Below are 14500 nucleotides of genomic sequence, written 5' to 3'. Positions count from 1 at the left end.
CTTTATCATTTTGACATATCAAATCAAATGGTGTGGTATTGACATGCATAATCAAGCAAGTTCTAGAATAACAATTCAATACTGAAGCACTTATAATGAAAGTGAGCATGAAAGAAATAATAGATGCTCTAAAGGCTCAATATCTCACAAAAATTATGGCTTTTTTGATGTTTAAACTTGTAACTTCCAACTCAAAATAATACCTAAACTTGGGGAAACAACCTAACATATTTTTAATTCTTCAAAAATCAACTTATCATGCTTGATTCCCTAATGTCTTAAAGTTTAAACAATCAATGCATAAATACCTATGTTTTAATTCAAGATATATCAATAAACATTATAAACTAATTGAAATTCATTCTAAAAGTGATATGAGAAGATCGCATGAGAATAAAACAAAATTCAAGGATTTTTCTTATATAAAAGACCCCCACACTTAAGATGTACATTGCCCTCAATGTACAAAGGTAGATATATTGAAAAGGATAGATTTATAATCATAAGATAGAGAGAGAAGTGAAACTTCCTGAATGATGAATGAATTCCTTGAACTGGAGTTTTGGAGAATAATCAGCGTGAGAGTGGAGGAGGATACTCCAGTGGTGTTAGAGGTTCATTAGTCCATAAGTATTGTGCCAAAAGAATATTATATCTCGTGGTAGCTATAGTCGTGGTCGAGCAGGACATGGTAGTCGTGGAGAACCTTTCTTGGTGGAGTTTTTAGTTTCTATGTGATGATGAGCTTGAAGAGCTCTTTATAACTGTGACAAAATTAGAAACTTTTTAGCAAGTATAAGGAAGCATAATTACTCGTAATGGAATAACCGAAGTTGATAATTGTAAAATAAAAATTATAAAATCTAATAGAAATAAGCTTAAAGTAAAATAAAAAGTAGTCTTAAAATAGAATAAAAATAAAAACATAAAATAATAAATAAAAGTTCTTAAACATCTTCATTGCTAGGTGGTTCGCGAGGTGGGGTTGGTGATGAGATGTGGAAGTGCTGATAAATCTGCTGTAAAGTAGCATCAATGTTATCGAAGCGCTGAAAACACTGTTTCTTGAATCGGGTAAAGCGCTCAGAGATGTCAGCGTATGAAGCCGCCGCATGAACTGGACGAGAGGGTGGTGGTGGCTGAGATGGTGGGTCCTCATGACGTAGAGGGACATCATCAGTAATGTCCTCAGGGTCTCCTTCATCGGCTGATTGGGCGAGGCGATACTGAGGAGGGTGGGTTCCTCAGCGCTTCTCGATCATCCTCATACTAAGCATGCTTAAGATGCCTTGTGGGGACATCTAGCCAATAAGAGTAAGGGAGGATGATTGGGTTGTTGTGTTGAGGAGCCCGAAGTGCCGTGCCAGTCGAGTCACGTAGGGGCCAATAGAGATGACCTCCCTCCGATGCTGCTCCGTCTGGTGGCAAATGTCGAGGGCAATAAAGTAGGCGAGGTTGAGTACATGCCCTTTCACCATGCTCCATAGAAAGTAAGCGTCATGAATGTTGACGACACCGATACTCTCTCGACGTCATGTCAAAGTGTGTGCCAAAATGGCGTGTAGGTACCTCAAGGAGGGAGAGAGAGCCAATGCCTTGGAATAGATCGGGTCGTAGGTGGCTGAACCGGGGACAAAGCGTACCAGCACTTCAAGGGAGAGTAGTGGATGTGGCGACGGAGAGTGTCGAGGTTGTTCTCATCCATGAATTCCTCTGTGTACAGGCCCAAAGCTATACCAAACTCGGGCACACTCAACTGACGGACTAAACCACCGAGATGGAACTAGACTATTCCAGGATCATCAAAGTTGGTCATGACATCTTGAACATGTAATGTCAAGCAAAGTTCAAGTGTGAGCTCAAGGTACGTTGGCTCAATGATCGCAAAGAAGAGGTCTCATGAATCGGTGTCGCTAGCCAATTGGACTTGTTCAAGCGCTATCCAGTCAATGCAGCGGCCCACACCTGAAGGTCGGGCCCATAGGATTTGAAATAGTTCCTCCTGATTGTCGGGTGGAAATTGGAGGTATGGGTGGCGAATTTTCGCGGTAGAGCCCGAGAAATACGCCACTTTCCACTTTTTCGAAGCAGGAACGGAAGTTTTCTTACCACGTGAGCTTGACATGTTATACCTGGAAGAAGAACAAAGAATATAACATAACTAACTAACTCAAGAAGTAATCATGAATATAGTTAAACTAACTAGTCCAACCAACAATACTCAGTAGTTTAATCTAAATGATAGAAGTTTATATAGAAATTGACATAATAAAAGCATGATTATTTTCAACATAAAATGATTGAACTAGACTCTTATGGGAACACACGAAAAGAATGAATGTATGAGAAAGCATTGACTAAAATGGGAAAGAATAAACGTATAAGCATGACTATAGTGAGAACTATGAATATAAATAAAAAGTCTGCCAAATAAAACCATAAGAATCATAAAATTAGTAAAAGTGATGAATAAAATAGAGAGAAAAGAGTAAACAAAAGCTAAAAAGATGAGAATAGGTGTCGAAAATGGAGTTGAAGGTGGCGCAGGGGTGTGGCAGAGAGACCGTGTGGACTTGTAACGACTAGGGTTAGGGATTTTGGGTGAAGAAGATGATGAATAGTGATGGGTATTTATAGATTTTGGGACACACGGCCAGGGGACATGCACATGTTCCCCAATTTTTGCCCGTGTGATTCTTGAATTTTGAATTTGGGCGCGTCTGACATTTGGCCCACTCCCGTGTTCTTTGGGCGTGTGGGTGCACACGGCCGTGTTGCACGGTCATGTCTGTCTTCGTTCGCTTCTCCCTCACCCATGTATGTAGGCCCACGCCCGTGTTAATCTGACAGGTTCGACCATGTGTTCTAGACACGGGCGTGGCGAATGCCCGTGCTATTTTCTCAGGTTCAACCACAATTCTATGACACGGGTATGTCGCACGCCTGTGTTGTTTTGGCAGATACGCCCATGGTCCTAATTCACGACCGTGGTGACTTATCGCATCCCGTGCTAGGGAAAATTTTGCCCTATTTTCACATGGCCTAAGGCACGCCCGTGTGCCTGACCTTATGTGCTTTAGAAAGCCTGCGTTCCATGAGTTGGTTAGTATGTTAGATGTTAAAACTAAAATTTAAAGAAATTAATATTGTTAGTGCTCGGGTTGCCCCTTGAGAAGCACTTATTTATAGTCTAAGCTCGACTTACCTCTTTGGTGTGTGATCATGGTGGATCGAATTTGGGGATCGACTTACCTTATTTATAGTCTAAGGTTTAAGACGAGTACTATTTACCTTGAATGTGCCAAATTTGGGGTGATTTACATCGACTGTATCGTATGGAAAAATGTTAGTTACCGTAAGAGGGTTTCCTTCATTCGGTTCAGAAGTGGCGATTCGAGGATCTGCTGCATCTAGTAGTACTTTGTCTCGAACTTGAAGTTGATTTGGTGAGGCATTGAGCTCATTCTGGCGTAGTTTTGGTTTATCATGTTTTCTCGGTTTAAATGTCAGCCATTCATCTAACTCATCGGTTTGTAACCTTCATTCTTCATGGGTAGATTCTTTGTTGTGGATTGAACATGGCTGATGCGTGTCCTTCGAACTTATTTCTTGCAAAATAGGTTGTGCTGTATGATCAGTCTTAGTAGAACAATTTGTACAATCACCTTCAATTTTCGATGTGTTGTTCGGGTTGCAAGCTTGAAGGTTGATTGTTTCGTCTCCTACACGAAGTGTGATTTCACCTGTGCCAATGTCAATAATTGTTCTAGCAGTTGCTAAAAAGGGCCTTCCCAAAATTAAAGGAACATTACTCTCCTCTTGTATGTCTAAAACAACAAAATCAACTGGGAATATAAATTTGTCAATTTTAACGAGTACGTCTTCAATGATACCCCTAGGAAATCTGACAGTTTTATCTGCTAATTGAATGCTCACCCTAGTTTGTTTGGGTTTCCTTAGACCTAGTTGCTTAAACAATTTGTAAGGCATAACATTGATACTAGCCCTTAGATCAGCCAACGCATTATTAACATCTAAACTACCAATTAAACAAGGAATCGTAAAACTCCATTGGTCTTTTAGTTTGTTTGGTAGCTTATTCTGAAGAATGGCTGAGCAAACCACGTTCAGCTCCACATGCGACCTTTCATCTAACTTTCATTTATTTGCTAGAAGCTCCTTTAAAAATTTTTCTGCGTTCGGCATCTACGAAAGTGCTTCAATAAACGGTAGGTTAATATGTAGTTTCTTTAAAAGTTTAAGGAATTTACCAAATTGTTTGTCTGAGCGGTCTTTCCTTGTCGCATTAGGGTATGGCACATGAGGTTTATATTCTGTACTTACCGATTTTTGTTCGTTTTGGCCTACCTCATTCTTACCTTCGCTTACCACCAGTTCTGGCCTTGGTTTTGCCACTAAACCTTCCTCATCTTGAATGGAAATTGCGTTGAGCTGCTCCCTTGGGTTAGATTCAGTGTTGCTTGGTAGGCTACCCTGTGGTCATTCAGAAATTAACTTGGCGAGCTATCCAATCTGAGTTTCGAGCCCCTAGATTGATGCTTGTTGATTTTTGAGTGCCGTCTCGGTATTCTAAAAATGAGTCTCTGACATCGAGATGAATTTGGTTAGTATCTCCTTAAGGTTCGGCTTTTTCTCCTGCTGGTATGGTGGTTGCTGAAAGCTTGGAGGGGGTGGTGGTTTCTTATTTCCTTGGCCTCCCCATGAAAAATTTGGGTGATTCCTCCAACCTGCATTGTAAGTGTTGCTATAAGGATTGTTTTGAGATCGAGGATTATTACCCATGTAATTTAACTGCTCGTTCTCCATGTTGTGGCCATAAGGTGGCTATTCTAAATTGCTCGATCCACCTCCATTTGCTTCGTACTACATTACTGGGTGAACCTATGAAGAACTAAGAAAACCATCAATTTTCTTCTTCAAGAGTTCTACCTGATTAGAGAGCATGGTGACCGAATCGACGTTATAAACGCCGGCTATTTTCGTTGGCTTTGTCCTCATGACTTGCCACTAATAGTTATTCAGTGACATCTCCTCTATAAATTCATAGGCATCTTCAGGTGTCTTATTATTGATGGTTCCTCCAGCGGTTGCATCAATCATTTGCCGAGTCGAAGGATTTAGGCCATTATGAAACGTTTGAACCTGTAGCCAAAGCGGTAACCCATGGTGAGGGAACCTTCTCAAAAGGTTCTATATCTCTCCCATGCATCGTAGAGTGTTTCTAAATCCATCTGCACAAAAGAAGAGATATCATTACGTAATTTAGCTGTTTTAGCCGACGAAAAATTTTCAGTCATTTGTTCCCAAGTAGTGATTGACCCTCGTGGTAACGAGTTCAACCATTGTTTACCCTTATTCCTTAATGGAAAGGGAAACAATCGAAGGCAGATGGCGTCATTAGAAGCGCCATAATTTTAAAGGTATCGCAAAATTCTAGGAAATTTTCCAAGTGAGCATTGGGATCCTTATCCTGCAAACCATCAAACTGAACAAACTGTTGTATCATTTGAATTGTGTTAGGTTTCAGTTTAAAATTATTTGTAGCTACAGCAGGTCTAACTATGCTCGATTCAGTTCCTGTTAAAGAAGGTTTAGCATAATCATACATAGTGCATAGAGCAGGATTCTGATTTACTGGATTAGCAGCAATTGCAGGAAGTTGCAGATTTTCTTGGTTTTTAGCCATCTCCTCGGTTGTGGTTGAAGTATCGTCCTCTTGCTCGTCCTCTATGTATCTTAGGCTTCACCTTATTTCTCTCCGGTTCCTGTGAACTGTGCGATTGATCTCACCATCAAAAAGCAGTGGTCCTGACGGGTTTCTTCTTGTCATAAACTAGAGAAACCTGCTAGAAGAAAATAAATGAAGAATTAGAAAAGCAAATAAAAATTTAAATTGCAATAAAAGTAAAATGGCTAAAGTAATAAAAACCAAGTGTTCCTAATATCTTAGGTCCCCGGCAATGGTGCCAAAAACTTGATACGTGATATTTGTGATAGGTTTTAAATATTTATAATGAATCATTCTTGAAACTAACTATTATCACGATGAAGGCAAGTGTACCTATCGAGCAGTAGTATAGCTTTAGCAAGACCAGATTATCGAACCCAAAGGAACTAAAAGTACTAGTATCAACTTTCTTTTTATTATCTAGCCTAAAAAATAAAACGGTTTTATTTATCTAACTAATTAATTGAACTAAGAAATCATAGAAAAAAATTTGGGGAAAATACTTTTCGAAAAACTCGATTGATTAAGACAATACTTAAGGAAAAATCCACGTAGACTTTACTTGTTATTTGACTCTGAATCGGACGATTTATTCTTTCAACTTGTTCTGTAGAGATCCCTAAGTTATATTATTATCTCTCTCGAGACTAACAACGCCTAACCCTAGATTGAATAATTGAAATCTCTTTCTAATTAACGCCCTAGTGGTTGCATTAACTCTGTCTATGGATCCCCTTATTAGGTTTCACCCTAATCCGGTAAAATCTTGTCACCCTATCTCTAGGCGCACAACTAGCTCCACTTAATTATGACAAATTTACTCTTAGATAAGGTCTATTCCTTCTCTGAATAAGAGCTTAACTTGAATCAATATCCTGGAATATCAAAATAAGAATTAAGAACACATAATTAAGAACAAGTCAAATATTTATCATACAATTCAGATAATAATAGCAAGATCCGTCTTAGGTATCATTCCCCTTAGGTATTTAGGGGTTTTAGTTCATACTAATGAAAGAAAACATCTTAAAAGAATAAAAATAACAAAACATAAGAAAACCCAAAACTCCTGAGGGAATTTAAAGGGAGATCTTCAGTCTTGATGGTGAGTCCAGCTTCTGAGATGGATCGATCGGCTTTCCCTAAGCAATTCCTTATTTCGTCCTCTGCGTCCCTTGTCTAAGTGCCTCCTCAGGTGTTTAAATAGGCTTTGGAATGCTTAAGAGCCCTCAAAATTTGCCTTTTCTGAATTAGACTAAACTTGGGCTCGGCATGGACACGCCCGTGTGACATACTCGTGTGCGATTGCTTAAGGCCGTGGTCAAGGCTGTTAAATGGGCACAAGCATGTGATCTACCAATGTAAATCATTCTTTGACCTTGCCAAAGGGACACGGTTGTGTGGTCTGTACGTGTGAGGAAGTTCAGGCTGTGTTGATTTCGTATGTTGGCCCATGCTCTCTATTTTTGGCTCGTTTCTCATTTCTTTCACTATCCTATGCTCATCTAAGTGTAAAACATGAAATTAAGGCATTAAGAGCATCGAATTCACCAATTTTAAGGAAAAATCATCCATAAAATGTGGTAAGCATAGGATAGAAATATGCATAAATTACGGTTTATCAATTTATATTTTTAATTAAATGTATTTAGGATGTATGAAATTGAAAATTAGGCTTGGAAACAAGATTTGAGTGATTTCATCAAAACTAGCTAAGTTTTCGGTATCATGAATGAGAGGCTTTGATCTATGATTTCAGAGTGATTTAAATGTGTTCGTTGCTGTCTGTAATGTATTCGTATTATGTTTGATGTTTATGCAAAGTGTAACACCCTTACCCGCTATCGTCATTTAACAGATACAAGGTATTACGAAACATAACATATACCAAGATAGAAATATGTCATCCCATTTGATAATGCATCGATAACATATATCTTGAACAATATTAGCCAACTTTTATGGCTTGTACAAAGTAACTGGTCGAAATCAGTAACTAATATTTTAAACCTAGACAAATATGACACATAACAAAATAATTTTTGCCTACTATACATGCCATAATTCAAAACATTTAGTTCAAATACCCCAAAGTATGATAGTGCGGGTAGATCTTCACGATCCTTGACTCCTGAGCAAGCTGGAGAACACTATAAGACAAAAGAGAGAAAACGAAGTAAGCTTATAGCTTAGTAAGTAGTATGTAAATACTAATTTAAGAATCTAACATGTTTACACAACAATTCAAGTATGTCTACTTTAACTTCACTACTTATTCCACTTCGATTAAGCTGTCTCTGCTGTGTCATATTCACTAAATAAATCATAACTCGAGTTACAAAACTCGAAATTCATATCCGTAAAATTTCCCTGAATCTAGACTCATAAAGCTTCTTGCTAAATTTTTTATAATTTTTGGTTCAGCAGATTAGTACAGTTTATTAGTTAAAGTTTCCCTGTTACACAGCTCGACTGGCCTGACCTCTGTCCACTACGAATTGAATTTCTCTCAGTACATAACTCAAACAACCCTGAAGTCTGTTGTATTTAAAACTAGTCTCAATAAAGAATTTAGGCATGTAAACTATATTTCTTATTTTTCTTTGTACAATTTTTAATGATTTTTAAAGTGGAAACAGGGGATCACGTATTCATCCTGAGCAAGTCAGTTACAATTGTAAATATCTCAAAATATAGAATTCCTTTGCTTGCCCTGCTTCTTTTATATGAAAGTAGACTCATTAAGCTTTAATTTCACATCTCATTCAACCTCTAATTATATTCCTCCTATTTTGGTGATTTTTCAAAATCACGTCACTGCTGCCATCTAAAAACAGTTTTAATACTAATTTCACTCTTTCACACATTCTTTATGCTAACCTCATTTTATCGTATATATGTATATGCCACAATTCATTTTCACCACATTTCATTCACTATAAGTGTAGGTCCAAACCACAATGTCACCACAAAACCATCCCGCTGAACAATTCGGATCAATCCTCGATATTTAACGGTTTCAAAGACACACCCCACCATCATACTTCATTTAGTTCGGCTCTCTTGTACACATGGGGAACACTTAGTACCACTCATGCGACCTAGCCGATTTGTCTCGTAGCTCTCTTGTCTACATGGTGTCCTTCACTTGGAATCACGCATGCGACCTAGCTACATTTATCTTTCACGTAGCTCTCTTGTCTACATGGTGTCCTTCACTTGGAATCACGCATGCGACCTAGCTACATTTATCTTTCACGTAGCTCTCTTGTCTACATGGGATACATCTCGTATCACGCATGTGACCTAGCTACTACAGGGTGTCTCGTAGCTTTCTTGTACACATGATGTGCACTCAGCATCATACATGTGACCTAGCTACGCCCTCTATTTCATTCGATCTCTCCAATGTTCAACCGGATCTCTCTCTGTATTTATTTCCATTCTTCCCATAGTCAATTTATATTTTAACATCAGCTAGTATATTTATATAATAGGCTGAAATATAAGAATGTACATGAAATTATTGTAATATTTACATACAACTTACCTTGGTGCAAAATATGGAAATTTTGCAATTTAGTCCAAAACTTTTTCTTTCCCTGCTCGAGGTCGGCCCGCCTTTCTTGATCTATAATAACACATTTAGCTCATTTAATACTCATACTATTTATTTCAATCCAAAAATCACATTGTAGAAAAATTACATTTTTGCCCCCTAACTTTTACAAAATTACAATTTTGCCCCTAGGCTCGGGAATTTAATTTCAGCCCTTATTCTTATGTTTTATGACATGCTGAACATTTTTCTCTTCTACAACAACATCAAATTCCCACTCTATCATATAGTTATGAACATTAGGTATTTTTACCGATTATGCCGTTTTACTCGTTTTCACTTAAAACCGAGTAGCACAAATTATTTAACACAATTTAAAACCTCATATTCTATCATAAAACATCAAAATACACAAATTTCACCTATGGGTATTTTTCCAAATATGAACCCTAGGTTAAATTATTACTAGCATAAGCTTAATCGAGCTTCCGGGATTCCAAAACGTAAAGAACATTAAAACGGGGCTTAGAATCACTTACTATGGAGCTTGAAAGTTGAAGAATCCCTAGCTATGGAGAGAGTGAAGTTTCGGCAGCAACTAAATGGGGAAGATGACTATTTTGTGTTATTTTTCCCATTTTATTTCATTTAATATCAAAATGACTAAAATACCCTTACTACTAAACTTTCCAAAAATTCCTTCCATGTCCTAAATTTGTCCATGAACTTAAAATTGGTAGAATTGCTATTTAAGACCTCCTAATAAATATTTCAAAACAATTTCATACTAAAAATTTCTAGTATGCAAATTTTGCAACTTATTCGATTTAGTCCCTACTTTCAATTTAAACACTTTAGGCATAGAATTTCATCACGAAATTTTCACACAATCATGCAATCATATCATAAACCCCAAAATATTTATAAAACAATTATTTCTATCTCGGATTTGTGGTCACGAAACCACTATTCCGATTAGGCCCTAATTTGGGTTGTCACACAAAGTGCCAAATCATTTGGGAGCATCAACAAGCAAGGACAAAGGCAAACCAAAGCTTATTTGAGCTTTGGCTTTAAAGCAAAGCTTGATCAAGGTGAGTGGTATGGTGTGCTATGATTAATGCAAAAATCAGTGAGTTAAAGGGGGATTAGGTGTGTAACACCCCGAATTTGGGCCTAGAAGTATTGGGCCTTGAGTGGGGGTCCGTAAGGAGGTTGTATATAGGTATTTAATTGTGCAATGAAATGACACAATTAAATGTCCGCTGGTGGTTAATGGCCCCGAGAAGTGTTAGAGAAATCTTGGGTTCAAACTTGGGCTTTAGCAAAATTTTGGTATTAAGTGAAAAAACCGGATTCTTGGATGAGGGTTTTAAATTATTGTGTTAAATAAATGACACAAGGAAGCTCGTAGTCTAGTGGTTGTGGCGTCATTAAGGTTGTATGGGAGCCTGGTTCAAGCCTTGGCTCTTGCAATTTATTTTGTTTTTTTTAAAGGAACCGGACTTTGGCCTTTAGACCTTATAATTAATTGGGGATAAAATATGACACAAAAAGCCTTGTGGCTTAGTGGCAAGTAGCTTGTGGAGCATTTAAAGGGAGGCATGTGTTCGAATCCCATGGCAAGCAAGGAGTATTTATTTTGCTAACAGGGGGCGGCAAGAGTTGGTGTTGAATTTAAACTCTAATGTTGAAGGGATCCTACATCAGGAAGCTAATATAAGAGTGGTTGTGAAGCTGGCTTTAAATAGAGGGAACCATGAAGAGAGTAAATGTACCTTTCTTGGCTGATCCCTTTCGCTGTATGGCGTGCTCGTTTGGGTTGGGCGTCGGCTAAGAGTGTTCGGAGCGTGGATTAACTCCAGTCTCCTATCAGGTGTGTATTTCTTACTACTCTAGCTGTAGGATGGCTACTTCGGGCCGCGATGGGCCGAAAGGGGTTATGTGGGCCTAATGGGCCTACAGGCCCAATTGGATAAGTTGTTTGATTGTGTAGTAAAAATTGGGCTAGGCTAGGTGAATCTAATATTTGTGGCTAGATTTGGGCTAAAAGGGCCACACGAGCGTGTGGGCCCATTTGGGCCGAGAATGGGATTTAGAGCCATTAGTATTGTTATCCATGTTTAGAATACTTCAGTTTACTAAAATTACCGAAATACCCTTAGTTTGTAAAAATACTGAAACACCCTCGATTTATAAAATTACTGAAATACTTTCGACTTGTAAAATTACCAAAGTACCCCGATTTACGTAATTACTGCTTTTACCCCGATTTATATAATTACCGCTTTACCCTCGATTTACATAATTATCGCTTTTACCTCGACTTACGTAATTACTGCTTTACCCTTGATTTACGTAATTACTGCTTTTACCTCGATTTATAGAATTACTATTTTACCCTTGATTTACTGAAATTCTGTTTTACCTCGATTTACAAAATTACTAAAATACCCTTAGTTTGTAAAAGTACCAAAATACCCCTAGTTTTTAAAATTACCAAAATACCCTTGGTTTGTGAAATTACCGAAATACCCTTAATTTGTAAAATTACCAAAATACCCCTGATTTACAAAGTTACAGAAATACCCTCGACTTTCTAAAAATTATAGAAATACCATTAGTTTACAAAATTATTGAAATACCCTTAGTTTGTAGATTTACCAAAACACCCTTGTAGGATGAAATGACTAAAATACCCCTATTAGGTAAAAAGACCGTAAAGCCCCTGTAGGGTAAAGTGACCGTAATACCCCTGTATGGTAAAATGACGAATATGCCCTTATGTTTCGTATGACTGATGTGCTTAGGATTTACATATATTGATATTGGATTAGTTAAGTTTGAGTGACAAGTGGTGGTTATCGTAGGCGATTGATTTTGGAAACATTTCAACTTCAACCTGTAACAGGTGTGTACTAACCCTCGTAATAGCTTAGATTAATATTTGCTGAAAAGCCGAAAGTTTCATATTTTAGTGATTCGGGAATTAATATTTAGATCTATTTTCTACGCACGTTTAAGTTGGATTCACAACGGATATGGGGTAGGAAGGTATTTGGAACGTTCTTCAACGAGTAGATCTCTTGGTAAGTATTCGAACCTTCTTTCCATTTGTATCTTGTGGTTTAAGAAAAGCTAAAAACCCCTCTGTCGACTAAGGCTAAAAGGTTTTTGGTGTTATTTGGTTTGTTGGATTCTTTCATTGACATTATATGTGATATTGAAATGGGCCTATGGGCCATACCGTTTACCGTAAAGGCTTCGGCCCAGTAATATGAAATTTGAAAAGGCTTCGGCCCAGTGTTATGAAATATGAAATATGAGAAGGGCTATGGCCCAAGACATGTTTGAGATTGATTTGGGCTTAGACCCAACAGTCATCATTGCTTTGGGCTCGAAAGGGCTTGTTGCACAATCGAGTTTCCAAACTCACTCCTTTCCTTAACCTTGCGGTGAGCCTTGATATGGGGACTTGGTCCGAGGGATTCAGAGTGGCCACGGTGATCGCTTTTGGACCTTTAAATAAGCTTTGGTTTTCATTTAATTTCCTTTATTTATTATTTATTTTTGGGTTGTAATAAGGCCATTTTAACTTTTCTTTTATTTCTTCTGGATTATTTTATTTTAATAACTTCAAACCTGGTTGATAATTGTTCAAATGGGCTAGACTTAGGACGTGTTTTCAAAGCGATACTTGTTTTCAAAATATCTCAACACCACGATTAATCGATTTATCAAAGACGCCCACTTAAACAAATTTAAACTCGATATAACAAAGTGTGGATATGGTTGTGGGCATGTCTAGGATTGGATCCAATCAAAGAGCTTGGTACTTAAGCAGCCTCCATGGCTCACCTCCTCTGTCTCGGATACCTACCTGGTGCCCAGTTTCCATACACTTTGTTAACTCAACAAAATATATGGTTTTAAAACACTAAAACGGAACGTGGGTTTTCAACTCCAATGTGGCATATCAGATTCGGCCATAACGTCTGGGCCGGGTTTGGGGTGTTACAAGGTGGTCTAAACACCTAATCTAAGTACCAACAGTAAGTTTTCTTACTTGAGCTTGATATTTTGCAAATAAAGCTTACATGAGTTTTGATATACTTAAGTGTGCGATATGATTATATGTGTTAAGTCTATGTCCAAACATACCTTGAACAATTAGTTTTATGCACACACAGAAAGTGAATTTGGCTCAATGAGCAACATTTTTGCACTTGAGGTGCATTATGTGAACATGAGACAAGTGTTTGATCATGATAAGTATGATATGTCTAAGTGTGCATAAACAAGAAAATGAATGTGTGAAATGGATATATTGGCCTTGTGAACTTTTGAAAACATTGGATATAGTTGGCATGCCATAAGATTAAGTACTCATTTATATGTTTTTTTATTGGGACATGTTTGGAGGGATAAGGGAATGTAGAGCATTACTCCATTCATTAGGATTTGTTAGTGTGTTGGAGAGTGTTAGCTTAATGCTACACTTACTTGGGACATGTAGGCTTTTTTTGAGTCATAGTGTGATGGAAATCCATGTATCCAATGAGAGGTATTTGTACACATTTTCATATTCACAAGTTGCCAATATATCAACATGATATGATATTTGAAGGTATTAAATGATGATTTTTTTAGCATGCTTGCTTTTAACTCTTCCTTTTTAGGTTTGTTGTAGCAGCTTGAACACTCACTAAGCTTGTTTAAGCTTACACTCCTTTGTGTTTATCTTTGCAGAGAAATAGCTTGAGTGGAGTGGTGAAGTGAGCAAGCTTATGATCCCAAGGCAAAGCATCTTGATTGTGCATGTGAGGTGGTTTATTGGTTAATAAGGGATAGTAATATAGGTTTATTTTGAGGGAGTAGACTTTAGTTTCTGTTTTGGTTAATAAATAGACTTTCCATGGACTATTTAAGGAATTTTATAACTAGTTTTTGGATGTTTTTATTGCTTGGATTGATGCATGAATGATGCTAGATGTATGGCTAGGCTATATGTTGATTAACATGTATTCCTAGGGATTCCTTGTATGCAAATTTGGTGTGTTGTTTAAATTAAAGTGGGACTTTAGGAAGCATGCTAGCATAGGTAATTCAATTGATTGCTAAAGTATGATAATGTCTATTTAAATGGATTTGAGCATGTTTTGAGTGATAAATATGCCATATGATATGTTAGG

The sequence above is a fragment of the Gossypium arboreum genome, chromosome 6 (assembly GCF_025698485.1).
Source record: "Gossypium arboreum isolate Shixiya-1 chromosome 6, ASM2569848v2, whole genome shotgun sequence".
NCBI classification, from domain to species: Eukaryota; Viridiplantae; Streptophyta; class Magnoliopsida; order Malvales; family Malvaceae; genus Gossypium; species Gossypium arboreum.
This window is presented reverse-complemented; position numbering follows the sequence as displayed.